Here is a 12990-nt window from a genome sequence, read left to right as displayed (position 1 = left end):
ACGATAGTTGTTATTTTTAATACAGTGTAAACTGAGGGATTATCATTGTGTATTTGATCGTAATTAGCTAACCCGCTGTAATGACAATTCTTTATTTAGAGTGTTCTGTGTAGTTGGACTCTGAGCACTATATTTCTTATTATATCACAAAATTCTCTAAACATAAAATTTATAAATATAAAATTACGTAAATAATTTTTGTGCAGGTAAAATTATAAAGCTAATTGTGTAAATATTTTATATATACGTGATGGAATTTCTGCAATTATACCTAAAAAAAAACAGGTAAGGGGGTAACAGACTTCACAAACATAACCTCATCACATAACTTTTATGTCGAATCCAAAATTTCTCAGCAAGTGAATAGTGACGTGAAATTTTGATGGAACAGCACCGACCATAACACGCAAACTATTATATTACTACAAGCAGTGAGAGACCTCAGAAAATCAATCTAAATGAAATATCTCTAAGAAGATAAGATTTGAATATTCAGAAAACACAGTAGTTTACATATGCAATTTAATTCATAAATTAATGTAAAATAGCTAAGACTAGGGGGGTTATAAAAATAATTATACGAGAAATCCCAGAAGACTGCATATGATGAGTCACAGAATAGCTTTGTTCCAAATATCCCACATATGCAAAATTTAAATTGAAAAACATAATTAATCAACAACACAAATTTAGAAATTGTATGGTGCAGCTGTTATATTCTATCAACTGTCTATTTTATATGAATACTAAGAACAGATAAAATACTAAGTGATAAAGAGTGATGAATACTAAGAAGAGATAAAACCTTAGAGTGGTTGTCTACTCATCACATATTATGATTATGAGATATTATTTACAGTATTCAAAAATGTAATTTTGTAAGATACAAATGTTGATGCACCATACTACATTAACACCTATGGACAATTAAAATTTGAATACTGTAAACAGCGGGTAAAAAAAGAAGCAAAAATTTTTTAATTAATATAAATCGTTGCTGGTAGTAAAACACAATTCACATTTAGCGCGACAAGAAAAAATAAATCCCACCCGAGAAAGAATAAAATCAAAATTCAGAAAAGTGTTTCTGGAAGTCAAAGTAAAAAATATTTTGACAATGTAACATTAAAGGTACTGATAAGAATAGAAATTATCTGTGATAAACAATTTATGCTAACCCAGAAATCAGCTGAACCTGAAGGCCACTAATAAATTAATTAAACTGCAACAGATTATGTAACAGCAGCATATTACTTTCTAGAAAATAATCAATGAATAATTAACTACAGAATAATATACAGCTGCTTAACATGAAATTCAGACATCAGCAAAAGGAAACAAAACTAACTGTTCAAAACCGAAAGTAGGAATTGGCATCATCTCAACAAAACTAAATGCATATAAGTGAATAATATAGTTTCTGAATAACATAAATGCTTACATTCATAAGTTGAGAAAGAGCAGTAGGAACATTTAATGGCATCCTTCTTTACCAAAATGGATAATACAAAATCTTCAACCAGAAATTTCACAACTATTTTCAGGGGGATGAAAAGGAATATAGCTTGTTCAATTTTTTTTTATCGATGAACTGGCAATTTAGTATAGTAACAAAAAGAAATCTCAGTAAATGTAGCAACAATTTAACTAAGAAATTTCATCATTCCTCTCTCTCTTCTGTGTCTTAAATATGGCTCACAACACGTTGGAAAAATATTGAATTGAAAAATGGCATTAATGGATGGATATTAAAATGTAGAGTAAGAGATTTCTCAATGGCATAAAACCAGAGAAACAAAATGAAAAATATTTTGAAACGTATAAAAAATGATATAAAATATATATATAAAATTTCTATATAGATACTATAATTTTATTTGGTTAAAATACATTTCTTTTCCTTAATGTTTTTATATCGAAATGAACCTACTGAAAAAAGGAAAATTAAAAAAAGCTACTCAAAACTTTAGACAGTAGCAATAAAAAGATTACTTCCTTTTTAATAGACTGCCCCTAAATTTTACTGCTGTTCTTAGATTACAGATGACGTTAAGAAATCACATAGTAGAACATATAATAATACACTTCATATTCTCTGGTTCTCAATTCATATGCTAGGGGATTAATATAATAAGAAAAAATGTTTTCAAAAGAATATAATTTATGCTAAAGAAATGATAAAAAGCAAGTAATATATTTTAGAAGCAGAAAGAGCAACAAATATTTAATTAGATGTTCCTCAGAAATTTTGAGATCTGAAATTCACACAGGAAATGATCCACAACCATACTGGTTGTTTCATAATAGTTTTCAAATTAAAAAAAACTTCACAGTTTCGAAAAATAGCTTTTCTGCTAGGCTAGGTTTATACAGGAAATTTCCTAAGGAAAAAAACCACAGGGATTCCATTCCCTGTGGAATAACATAGCCATATTGCCATATCTACTTGTAGCCATATTGTACCAAGCAGTTGGGGCAATTTTGCAATTTAATACTGCAAGGTTCTTGACATGTCTTAATAACAAAATTAAGATTTATACAAAATGAGATATTTCTTATACTTACAATCAAAAGAATACATCAAAATAGCTAAAAATACTTAATCATAAAATCATATAAATAAATAAAAAATTTAAATTTATAATACATTTTGACTATTGGACAGTCAATAAATTAAAAATAACTAATACATATGTCTAAAATTAATTTATAACAAAACACACTTAAAATATAAAACAATTTAGTACATATTACATTATTACAGAAGTAATAAAAAAAGTATAAATATAACAAAAAAAAGTTAATAAGCCAACCAAAGCTAGATAACTGTGGTCTTTTTTAAAGCAAGGCAAAGCAGCTGGATGCAGGAAATAATTGATTCAAACATCAACGTTCTGAGTAATGTAACTGATAACAGTTTCTATTAAAATACTTAATGAGCAATTTATTTAGTTTAATCACTCAAAAGTGCACACACATATACTAAACAACAGTCAAAAAAAAAGTATGTCATGAAACCAGTTCATTTATCATTTATTGTACCTTCCCATTAAATTTGCTTAATTTTTTTTCTACCCTTAAATTTAAAAGTTTTTGAATTATAAAAATGGTAAGCAATACTCAAAAATTGCTTTAAGCAGGACTTAAAATAATATCAACATTCTATTAAATATAATTACCAAATACTACAATCCTGACTGAGCACCAGACCTGAAAAAAGTGGTGCCATTTTGAAGCAGATCTTTTATTCGATTTATTATTTGTCATGGTTTTGCATTTGCCAAAAAATGATATTCTTTAATGTTTATTTTGAAATACAATCAACATTTCTTAAAAATTTATATTATGATAAATCATAAATAAAATAGCAGCACCTTTTTTTTATAATGAGATTTTAAATCTGTAATAAACTGTTTTATTACACACAGGCAACTGACAATTTTTTTGAATAGGTAATATAAATAAAATAGTTTCTCCAAAAACAAATTCTACTGAAACAAGTACAGGATGCACTTAGATATTTTTATCTCTCTAAGCAAATAATTATTACTGTTAACCAAATTTAGGCTCAATTTCTAACAAGTCTGATATTTATCAGCAATCATTTCATTCACATCTTCCTTGTTAAAATACACATTAAAATGTGTCTAAGCAAGATCATAAAAAAACTCAACTCCCTAACATTTCCACAATTGGAGCTGATCAACCCCTACCAATTACCTAAAATAACAGTTATCTTATTATATGTAGCAAATAATTTGAAATGGTAACTGAAAGATACACAACCTAATCTAACTAATCTAGTTAAAATATCTTAACAAGCTGTGTTTAAACATACACAGAAAAAATCAACCTTGCATTAATATACAAGTTGTCATAAGCTAATTATTTCATTCAGACACAAAATGAAAATATTAGTTTGTCAACAATTGTCCTACCATCAATAATTAATGAATATCCACCCTGGTGCTACCATTGTCCCTGTTCATAATAAAGTCAAACATCCATTTCAAAGGGATTATTAGAATACAGCCCATAATAAAAAAAATGAATTTATCATTAAAAACTGATTACTTAGGCATACACTAAACAACTCTTAAATTTGAATTATTTAACTGTGATTAAAGTTGGCAGTAAAACTAAAACATTATTTTGAGATAAAAACAAAACAGATTTCTCTATCATTCACAAATTTCATCAATGAACTAGAAGTATTAAAAGACTTACAATCTTATGATGCAAGTAAAAATCAGTTACATTCTGGTTCATTTTAAAATAATCACTTCATATGCTTGTAATCTCAAAATGTAGACTGACTACACAACCAGACAGAAAAAAATTTTTCTGAATAATAAATTAAGGCAAATGTGCATAATAAAAGTATAGCCTGTAAAATTGTTTAATCAAGTAAACTGTTCTATGGTGTAAAAGGAATAATATTAAGCACAGAAGATGGGCAATGCCAGCATAAAAAATAATTGGCTGATAATGAATGCAAAATACTTGTGCTTAAGCAGATGCTATTTGCTAATTAAAATAGGCACTTTCACAAACCAACAAAAAATAAATAAATTGACTTAAACACATTTTATACAACACAGCAGTTAAATTATGGTATCTACCAAATGAGCACCACAATCACTCTTACCTCATTCTATGATCTAAGTCAAAACATTATAACTTATCAATTCAACATAGTCAGAATCGGTAAAATAACAATCTCCCTTGCATCTTTCACAAAATGAAATACCAAAACCTAGTACAAATACAAGTATTTGGATGTTACTGACACAGCTATAATCACAAGAACAAAAAATAATATTTTCTTTCCATTCAGAAATAGGGCTTTTAGTTCATTTCAGAAATTTTACATATTTACTTTTCATATAACTTTTTATTCATTAGTATCACTGTACTTTAACATTATCACAAAAACCAACAAGGAAAGAAAATCAGTGAAAAAATATCTTTCATATCCAAATAATTAAAATTTGACTCAAAATTACCATAAGCTAAAGCAAAGCACAAATAAACTCTTCTACCACTCTACTGATCCTAATTATAAGGTAATAATGGCAAACTTAACATAGGCGATAGAAAATGTACCTTATTCATTGAAAGTCTCCTCTTTAATAACAAATCATGTTAACCACTTAGTCAATCTATCTATAGATTGAAATGGCTTTAAAAACCAATTACAAAGGGAAGACTAGCTGTTCTCACAATACTAGGAATAGCAGTCTCAGTACTGAACAAACTCAAACTACAAGATACACAAGGAAAGACAATACCATGACCAAGAGAATAAATCAAAATACTTCAAAACAATAAGCTTCAAAATAAACAGTAAGTTGAACTCTGGCATTAAGTTTTTATTAAAAAAAAAATTAACAGTTCTACCAAACCGAAAACTTAACACTTGAGTAAGCAGCTGAACAGAGAATTAACATCATCCACACACTAATATAATGACTAACGACAGATGTAATTGGCTGACCTGTAGAACATAATTAATATTAGCAGATACAGTTACCAAAAGCATTGAAACAAATTTAACATACAGTACTTTAAATTATATATATAAAAAACCACTCATACAACTGACAAATTTACTCTACATTACTGGGCATCCATTTAGGACCAATAATAATTTCAATAATCATGAACGCAGCAGAATCTACACGTTACCAATCCCAACGTTTGCAACAAATTAGAATAAAACTATTAACAGTTTGTTGTTTATCCAGATATTTTATGCAGCACTTTTCCTTGAAAACAAAACTCGTTCAAATCATAGTAACTTACCGACTAAGACCTAAAAATAATCATGATGATGTAAATGCTGTAACGAATTCACAGCCCCAAGACCCAGCCTCACAAATAAAACTAGTGACCGGAGAATTAACTCGACTAAAAAATCTACCAAAAAAAATATACATTGCATACTCAAATTATAGTATGAGGAACACATACCAATAATAAATTGTTAATTCAGATCACCAGATCTAAGAGCACAGCCCCTTAAACTGCAAGTGGGCTCAACACACACTACGACTTCACTCCGCCATAATTCCAACACTCCGTTGAACGTACCAATATTTATTTTAGTTAACGAATATAATTTTAAAATATCAAGAAACACTATAGCGACAAAACGACATATGGAAAAGGAAAAACAGAAAATAATGAATCTATCCGGAGTAAATTTCGACAACTACCGTTATAATGGGCGATGGCTTCCTCACTTCCGTCGACGCATGCGCACTTTGTAGCTAGTCTCTAACAGCCATTTTCCGGTTTCTCATGACATACTTCTTTTCAAAAGAATAGCGAATTATATACAATACTGCCACAAATGAAATGTCACTACGTACACATGGCGGGATCTTTAAATAAAACAACGACTAAAGATACCTTTGCTAAGTTTACTGACGAATTCCAGGTCAAATAGTAAGATTACTTTGGTACGATCTGATATGACGAATAATTTATGCCAGTAAAGTTCTGACATATTAAAATATCTGTAAATATAGGCATGTGTCCTACCCAATTTTCTTGCGAAACTTGCTATTATGTCAATTAACTGACACCTTAACTTACAATTTGATTCATAATTTTTTTTTTTTTAATTCTAACAAATGCCAACCAGAATGTCATATAGTACTATTGTAATAGTTAAACATAGTAATACTTTGCCAGTTTCATTGTCACATATAAGAGTAACATAAAACCCTGAATTGTTTTACATAATACTTCATCATTTTCTAATCTACAAAGTTTTTAAAATTCAGAAATAAATGTAAAAATTCACCATTTTTTTATTTTGAATATTTTTGAGTCCATTTTTTTAATGCTAAATTTACCATTACCATTATACCAATTACCATTATATTTGTCTACATCCTTGAAACAGTTTTGTAAATAATATCTACTTACAAAATAAAAAGAAAAAACACAAAGCTTCAGTAATGATAACCACAGTGAAACCAATATTGATGGACAACTCACAATATGGATAATTCTAAACAGAGTTTTAAAATTCAGTCATTTGAAATTGGCTTTCTTAATATTCGAAGCAGTGGCTACTTAGAACAACATATAAGAGAACATATTGGTAATTAATTTGACAAATAAATTTGTCATGTTATAAAAACAGCTTGTACTGTAATCAAACAGATTACATTTCTTATGTTCTTATTTGTTTTCTATTCTTCATTTGCAGAAGACATAATGATAAGGCTTACTGGATAAGCCATCAGTCAATCTTTATTTAGTCAACCATGCACATACCCATTAACACTGATTTTCGGCACAGTACAAATCGAAACAAATTCATCTTAAGTTTAAACAATTTCATAAAGCAGAGTTTTTATGGGAAGCATAATTTCTGATGTAAATTTCAGAAATTACATTAAAATTTGTTATATAATGTTACTTGATATCCTGACACAACATAGAATTAAAATTTTTATTAAACATTAGTGAAAATCTCTGTAGAGCAAGAAAGTGGAGATATTAAAATTTTATTCCCTGCACTTTACATAAAATGATAAAGCAGTGACCTTTAATTTTCAGACAAGGTTTTGTCAATGCAAGTCTTCTAAAGATTACAACATATTCTGGGGAGATCCATTTTTTAATAGTTTTACAGGAGTTGCCAATATCAAACCTACTTTCAAGGTGGCAAACACTTATGTTTTTATTTTCAGAAACTATCTTACCCAGTAGATAATTGTAATAAAAGCATAAAATTTATTTCAATAATAATTCATACAATGAAATTCATTTTAAAAGACTTATTATTTTTTTTTAACTTAAAATTTTCTTTAATGATATGTTGAATATGAGTAATGCAAATTTGTTGTAAAATGCACCAACTGGTCGACTAAATGAAAAATATGGTATGCTTTCTTTTTTTTTTATATTCAATATTCTGTAGTCAATCTAAAGTAACATGGCTAGAACTGACATTTGTTTGAAATTCTGGTAAATGAATAATTTTGGTGAACTGAACTGAAATTAATATTATGTTTAGGTTATAGACTTATTGCCATGTTTGTTGGCTAATTCCTTTTATTCAACTGCTTGCAGAATGCAGTGTAATTAGAAAGTGATAAAATAAAACTTTTTCATTAACTAGAACTGTAATATGATGTTTTTCTCTAAATTACAGGTTCCTCCACACAGTAGATGTTTTTCTGAATCCAGTAACCAAAATAAATATCAACATTTACTTCTAACAACATATTTGAAACTTAAAAACCATTAATTATAAATTATATAAAATTAAGTTACTAAGGTTACATAATTTACATGGTCACAAGTTAATTTAATGTTTTCTTCCTGAGGGTCTTCTTTAATCCTTAAATTTTTTTTTCAATTTATCTTAATTCTATGAACAGTCTTTTTTTAATGTTTTCATGTTTCAGTACTGAATAAATTGAACTTTTTCATGTATGACTAGTTCAGGTACTTGATCTTTGCATGGGCAACACTGAATTTTTGAGCTTAGGGATACATCTTTTAATCTCCGAGGAATTGTTAATTGAGATAAAAGTTTCCTTAATTCTAAGCAGCATTCCAACAGCACTCGGAGTACTACTTTGAGTTCTGTTGGAATTAATATTCCTATATATTTTAGTCTACAGATTTGAATACTAGATTGTGGATACTGGTGTTCTTTGATGGTTGGGTTTCAATTAACCACACATCTCAGGAATAGTTGAACTGAGACTGTACAAGACTACACTTCATTTACACTCATACTTATCATCCTCATTCATCCCCTGAAGTATTATCTAAAAGGTAATCACTGGAGGATAAACAGGAAAAAAAGAAAGATATATTTTAGTCTGGTATCTCAACCTGGAATAACAAATGATAATTTACAAAAATCTGTTTATAACCTTTTAGGGTACACATGAGGAAATCCTTATACAGTACTAACTTACTACCTGTAGGGAACATCCCTGCCAAGTTTCAAGTTTGTAGCTGTTCCAGTCCTGACACTCCATTTTAATTTAATCCTGTAGAAGTTGTTAATCAAAATAATTTTTCCATATTTCTCTTGAAGACTGCCTTAGGACTAACTATGCTAAATTTCAGTTTTCTAGTTAAGAAATGTGATAATTACTAATGAGCAAATCCAAAAGGGCTTTCCCCATTTTAACATATAAATGATAAATAATTGAAAAACTGAGTTAATATTTTTGAAAATAGTTGTTACAGTAAAAGAGAAGATAAATTTTTTTGTCATTCTGAAATTAATTATTTAAAAAAGAAAAGTCCTCTGAGGGTTGTAAGATTAAGCAATATTAAAAAATATAGCAAAAATATTTATTACCTAATCATCAATACCCATATTTAGGTTTCATTAAAGTACTTTTTAAAGAACCAAAGAGAACAGTTACACGGAGTGAGCAACATAAGACTGAATCCATAATGAAACCGCTACTCAACACTATTATGACTCTCACAAAACTAGCGCGACTAGTGGATGTATATGTTACTATTGATTGTTGCTGCCGTTTGTCAAGTGGTTACGTGTCAGTGCAGTATACGTTTTGTTTGTGTAAAACGCCTTATTCAGCCTAGTAAAGGATAGCTACAGTTGAGGCCTGCATTCGATGTAGATCGTTTGAAGAGTTACGTGAAGTATTCATAGAAAAATTTCCAATTGCTTGTATCCCAGTGAAGAGTAGCATACACGATTTAGTTAAAAAAAGGCGTATAACAGGTTCGGTTTCAAATGCGAAACGAAACAGGTAACCTTCCGTTAGGACTCCACAGGCCATTGCCGATATTGAAAGGAGAATTACTGCCAGTCCAGACGATGCCATTTTCGAAGAATTGTATGCGCAATTAACTGATAATGAAAAATAATACAGCTTCTTCCAACAAGATGGATCAACGTGTCGAACAACAAACGTTTCACTGAAACATTTTCATGCGGCTTTCACAAATGAACGAGCTGTCAGTAGAGGACGGTGGCCCCAACGTTCCGCAGAGTTGTCTACTTGCGATTATTTCCTTTGGTGCTACTTAAAGGAGAGAGATTATGCATCTAATCCCCACAATATTGATGAACTGAAGGTGAACATTCAATGAGAAATAAACACAATTGACAACAAAGTTTTGCGTCAGACGACTCCCAGTCTGATCAGTCGAGCATAAAGTGCATCGATGCCCAGGGTGGTCTTTTTGAACATCTTATGTAACAATAAGGAAAATAAATGCAACATTTAGATAACGTTTTATGTTTTTCTTATTTAATTTATCCGTATCATTCCAACATAACCTACCGATTCTGCAGCGGTTACGTTATGGGTTCGGTTTTACGTTGCTAACTCTGTATTACCAATATGCAAACTGAAGAGAAAAAGTAAATCAAGCTAATCTGTCAAATTGCTCTGTTATCAGTTTTCCAATTTATTAGAACAGTGAACTGAAAAAAGGCATTTCTGTATTATAGTTTTTTTTCTAAGGATAAGTCTAGATTCAAAATAGATCTGAACATAGAGAATGCATTGTACAGGTTTACGGAATAAGCATTAGAAAGAATAAATAAAATCAACACAGCTGCTTTGTTTACAGACACAAAAAAAGTTTGACAAAATGAAAATTAGATCTTCATGGTAAGCTGCAGAGAGTAGAAATTAATTCAATGGTTGAAGAGTTTTATGTTATTTAAATATGAGGAACTATTCTTCATTAAAATGAAATTATTTAAATGATTTCAAATCAATAATTTAAAAATCACTTAAATAATAATTTATTTATATATAGTAACTGAAACTTAACCACCAAAACACAGTAACATATAAGTAAACTTACCAAATTAACACCAATAATCAATTTTCATGGGATCCTGCATCATCAGTTAGTATTCAATTCTATAATTACATCAAGATCAATTATTTAAAAATTTTATATTTAGAATTGCCTAAACTACCACTCTTTTATAATTCTGAAATTTGCTACAGACAAACTGAATACTAACTGATGATACAAATCCCATGAAAATCTATTATTGGTGTTAATTTTACTTATCTGTTACTGAGTTTTGGTGTTTAAATTTCAGTTAATATTGAACTTGATAAACACAGTGGTCAATATGTTGTTGAATTATATATATTCATATATACATGCATATAATTATATTAATGGTGTCAAAATGTAATATTAAATTGAACAGACACAATTCAAATCCCACATACTCTTCGACACCATAGTAGAAATAGCAGCACTCTGGTGTCATACTATTCAAGGATTACCTTGTATCTGTGAAATAGTAGGTGTAGAAGTACAAAACCACCTATATAATACTTTTTCATAGTATTAATAATACTATGAAAATTAATAATTATTAATTAATTAATAATAGTTTTTGCTACTTTAGGTGCAACTTCTGCTTTAGGAATTGCCGTCTAAATCATGTCTTTAGGATTAAATTGCTGTTACGCTTTTTAGTTTGGGACCATTATTGCAATAGTATGTATCAACATTAGAATTTATTTATAGTTTTAAATAAGTATACAGGTTTAATCTATAAAAAAACAGGTATGGAAACCAACAAAAACTACACTCTTTTATATCATTATATTATTCTCTGTGAATAAAATAAATACAGTTTAGATAGCATGTACACAAAAATTGTAAATAACATGAATAAATTTGAGGCCATTCTTGATTCACGGCTAGTTTAGAATCACAATTGTAATATTGAAGAACTACATTTTTAAATACTAGTTAACGTAGAAAAATTAGGTAGAACAAAAAAGCTGTGGTCACTGAAAGTATTAAGATCAGTATATTTTGCATTTCTCAATATGAGAAGGTGACACGGCAAATCCCAATTTGTTTCATTGAAATCTATCATAATATATTGACAGGTAAACATTACAGGAGTGTTTCTTCTCAATGTTACAAATTGGGTTTTCATTTTAAGATCTGTGTAAAAGGTATTAAAGATCACTATATGGATTTTACAACATACTAAAGCTATGAAGTACCAGCAAACAAAGTATTAATCATGAAGAAAAATGAAATGATTAATCAAACATTTAAAATCTCACCCAGGAACTACCATTTTTGCCACACTAGTGACAAGATACATGTTTATTCAGAGAAAATTTTATATAAAAAAAAAAGAAAAGAATAATCTTTTGTAACCAAATAGAAGATTAATAAATTTCATAATTATATGCAAAGAAAGAACCATCATAAACAGCTACTGAAATAAATTCAAAGCTAAAAAATAATCAAAAACTATTAACAAAGATTTGAAGATTCTAAATCTAAAACTAGTGGGATTGTCAGTCATAAAACAATCATTAATAGATGCTCAGGAGTTAGAATAAAAAAAATCCACAAAATAAAAATAGAATTAATAAATTATTGTACTAAAGAAGAAATATACTAACATTAGTTAAATTTTTGATTTTGACTGGTATTATCTAAAATTTTTTTTTTTAAACTCGGGCAGAAATACACGCATAGTTTCATAATTACTGTTTACTCAAGTATTAACATTACAACTACTCAATCATTTTTTTTAATTATTAGGTATAAACATTTTTTTATAGATTCCTCAGTAACAATGAGTAACTGATAACAATGATTGTTTATAAGTCACCTAGTTTTAAGTTTTTTTTTGCAACCCACAAAGGTAAGATGGTTGTCACAGAAGAAAAGTCATACATATTAATGTACCTGTTCCTGAGATGAAGTGAATCAACTGCAGTGCCTCACAGCCCGTACTTGAACTATTTCTTACAATGTTGGATGATTTGTTATATACATTTCTTGATCTTATGCTTTACATCAAAATAATTCTAGAATCACAATACATAGGTGTTTAAAAAACCTAAAATAAATCTGATACTTTTTCATGAAGATTTTATTCTTTGAAAGTTGCATGTTCTAAAAGACTAAGAAAATCAAAAAGTTCTTTTTTTATCAAGGAAGCTAAAGCCATGCCTTTCCATGGAA

The 12990-nt window shown here is 28.8% G+C and overlaps 1 protein-coding gene across 3 annotated transcripts in view; it reads right to left on the bottom strand.

Moving 5' to 3' along the window:
- Window positions 1-6245, bottom strand: part of Rap1 (RAS oncogene family member Rap1) — a 55428-nt gene extending 49183 nt beyond the window's left edge. For all 3 annotated transcript variants that reach the window (XR_012756104.1, XM_075363126.1, XM_075363125.1), the window contains exon 1: window positions 5974-6245. The gene's annotated coding sequence lies outside the window, so the exon portion shown is untranslated. The remainder of the gene's footprint in view (window positions 1-5973) is intronic.
- Window positions 6246-12990: the final 6745 nt, after the last annotated feature.

This window comes from Lycorma delicatula, chromosome 4 (genome assembly GCF_047948215.1).
Source record: "Lycorma delicatula isolate Av1 chromosome 4, ASM4794821v1, whole genome shotgun sequence".
In the NCBI taxonomy this organism is placed as follows: Eukaryota; Metazoa; Arthropoda; class Insecta; order Hemiptera; family Fulgoridae; genus Lycorma; species Lycorma delicatula.
This window is presented reverse-complemented; position numbering and strand designations above follow the sequence as displayed.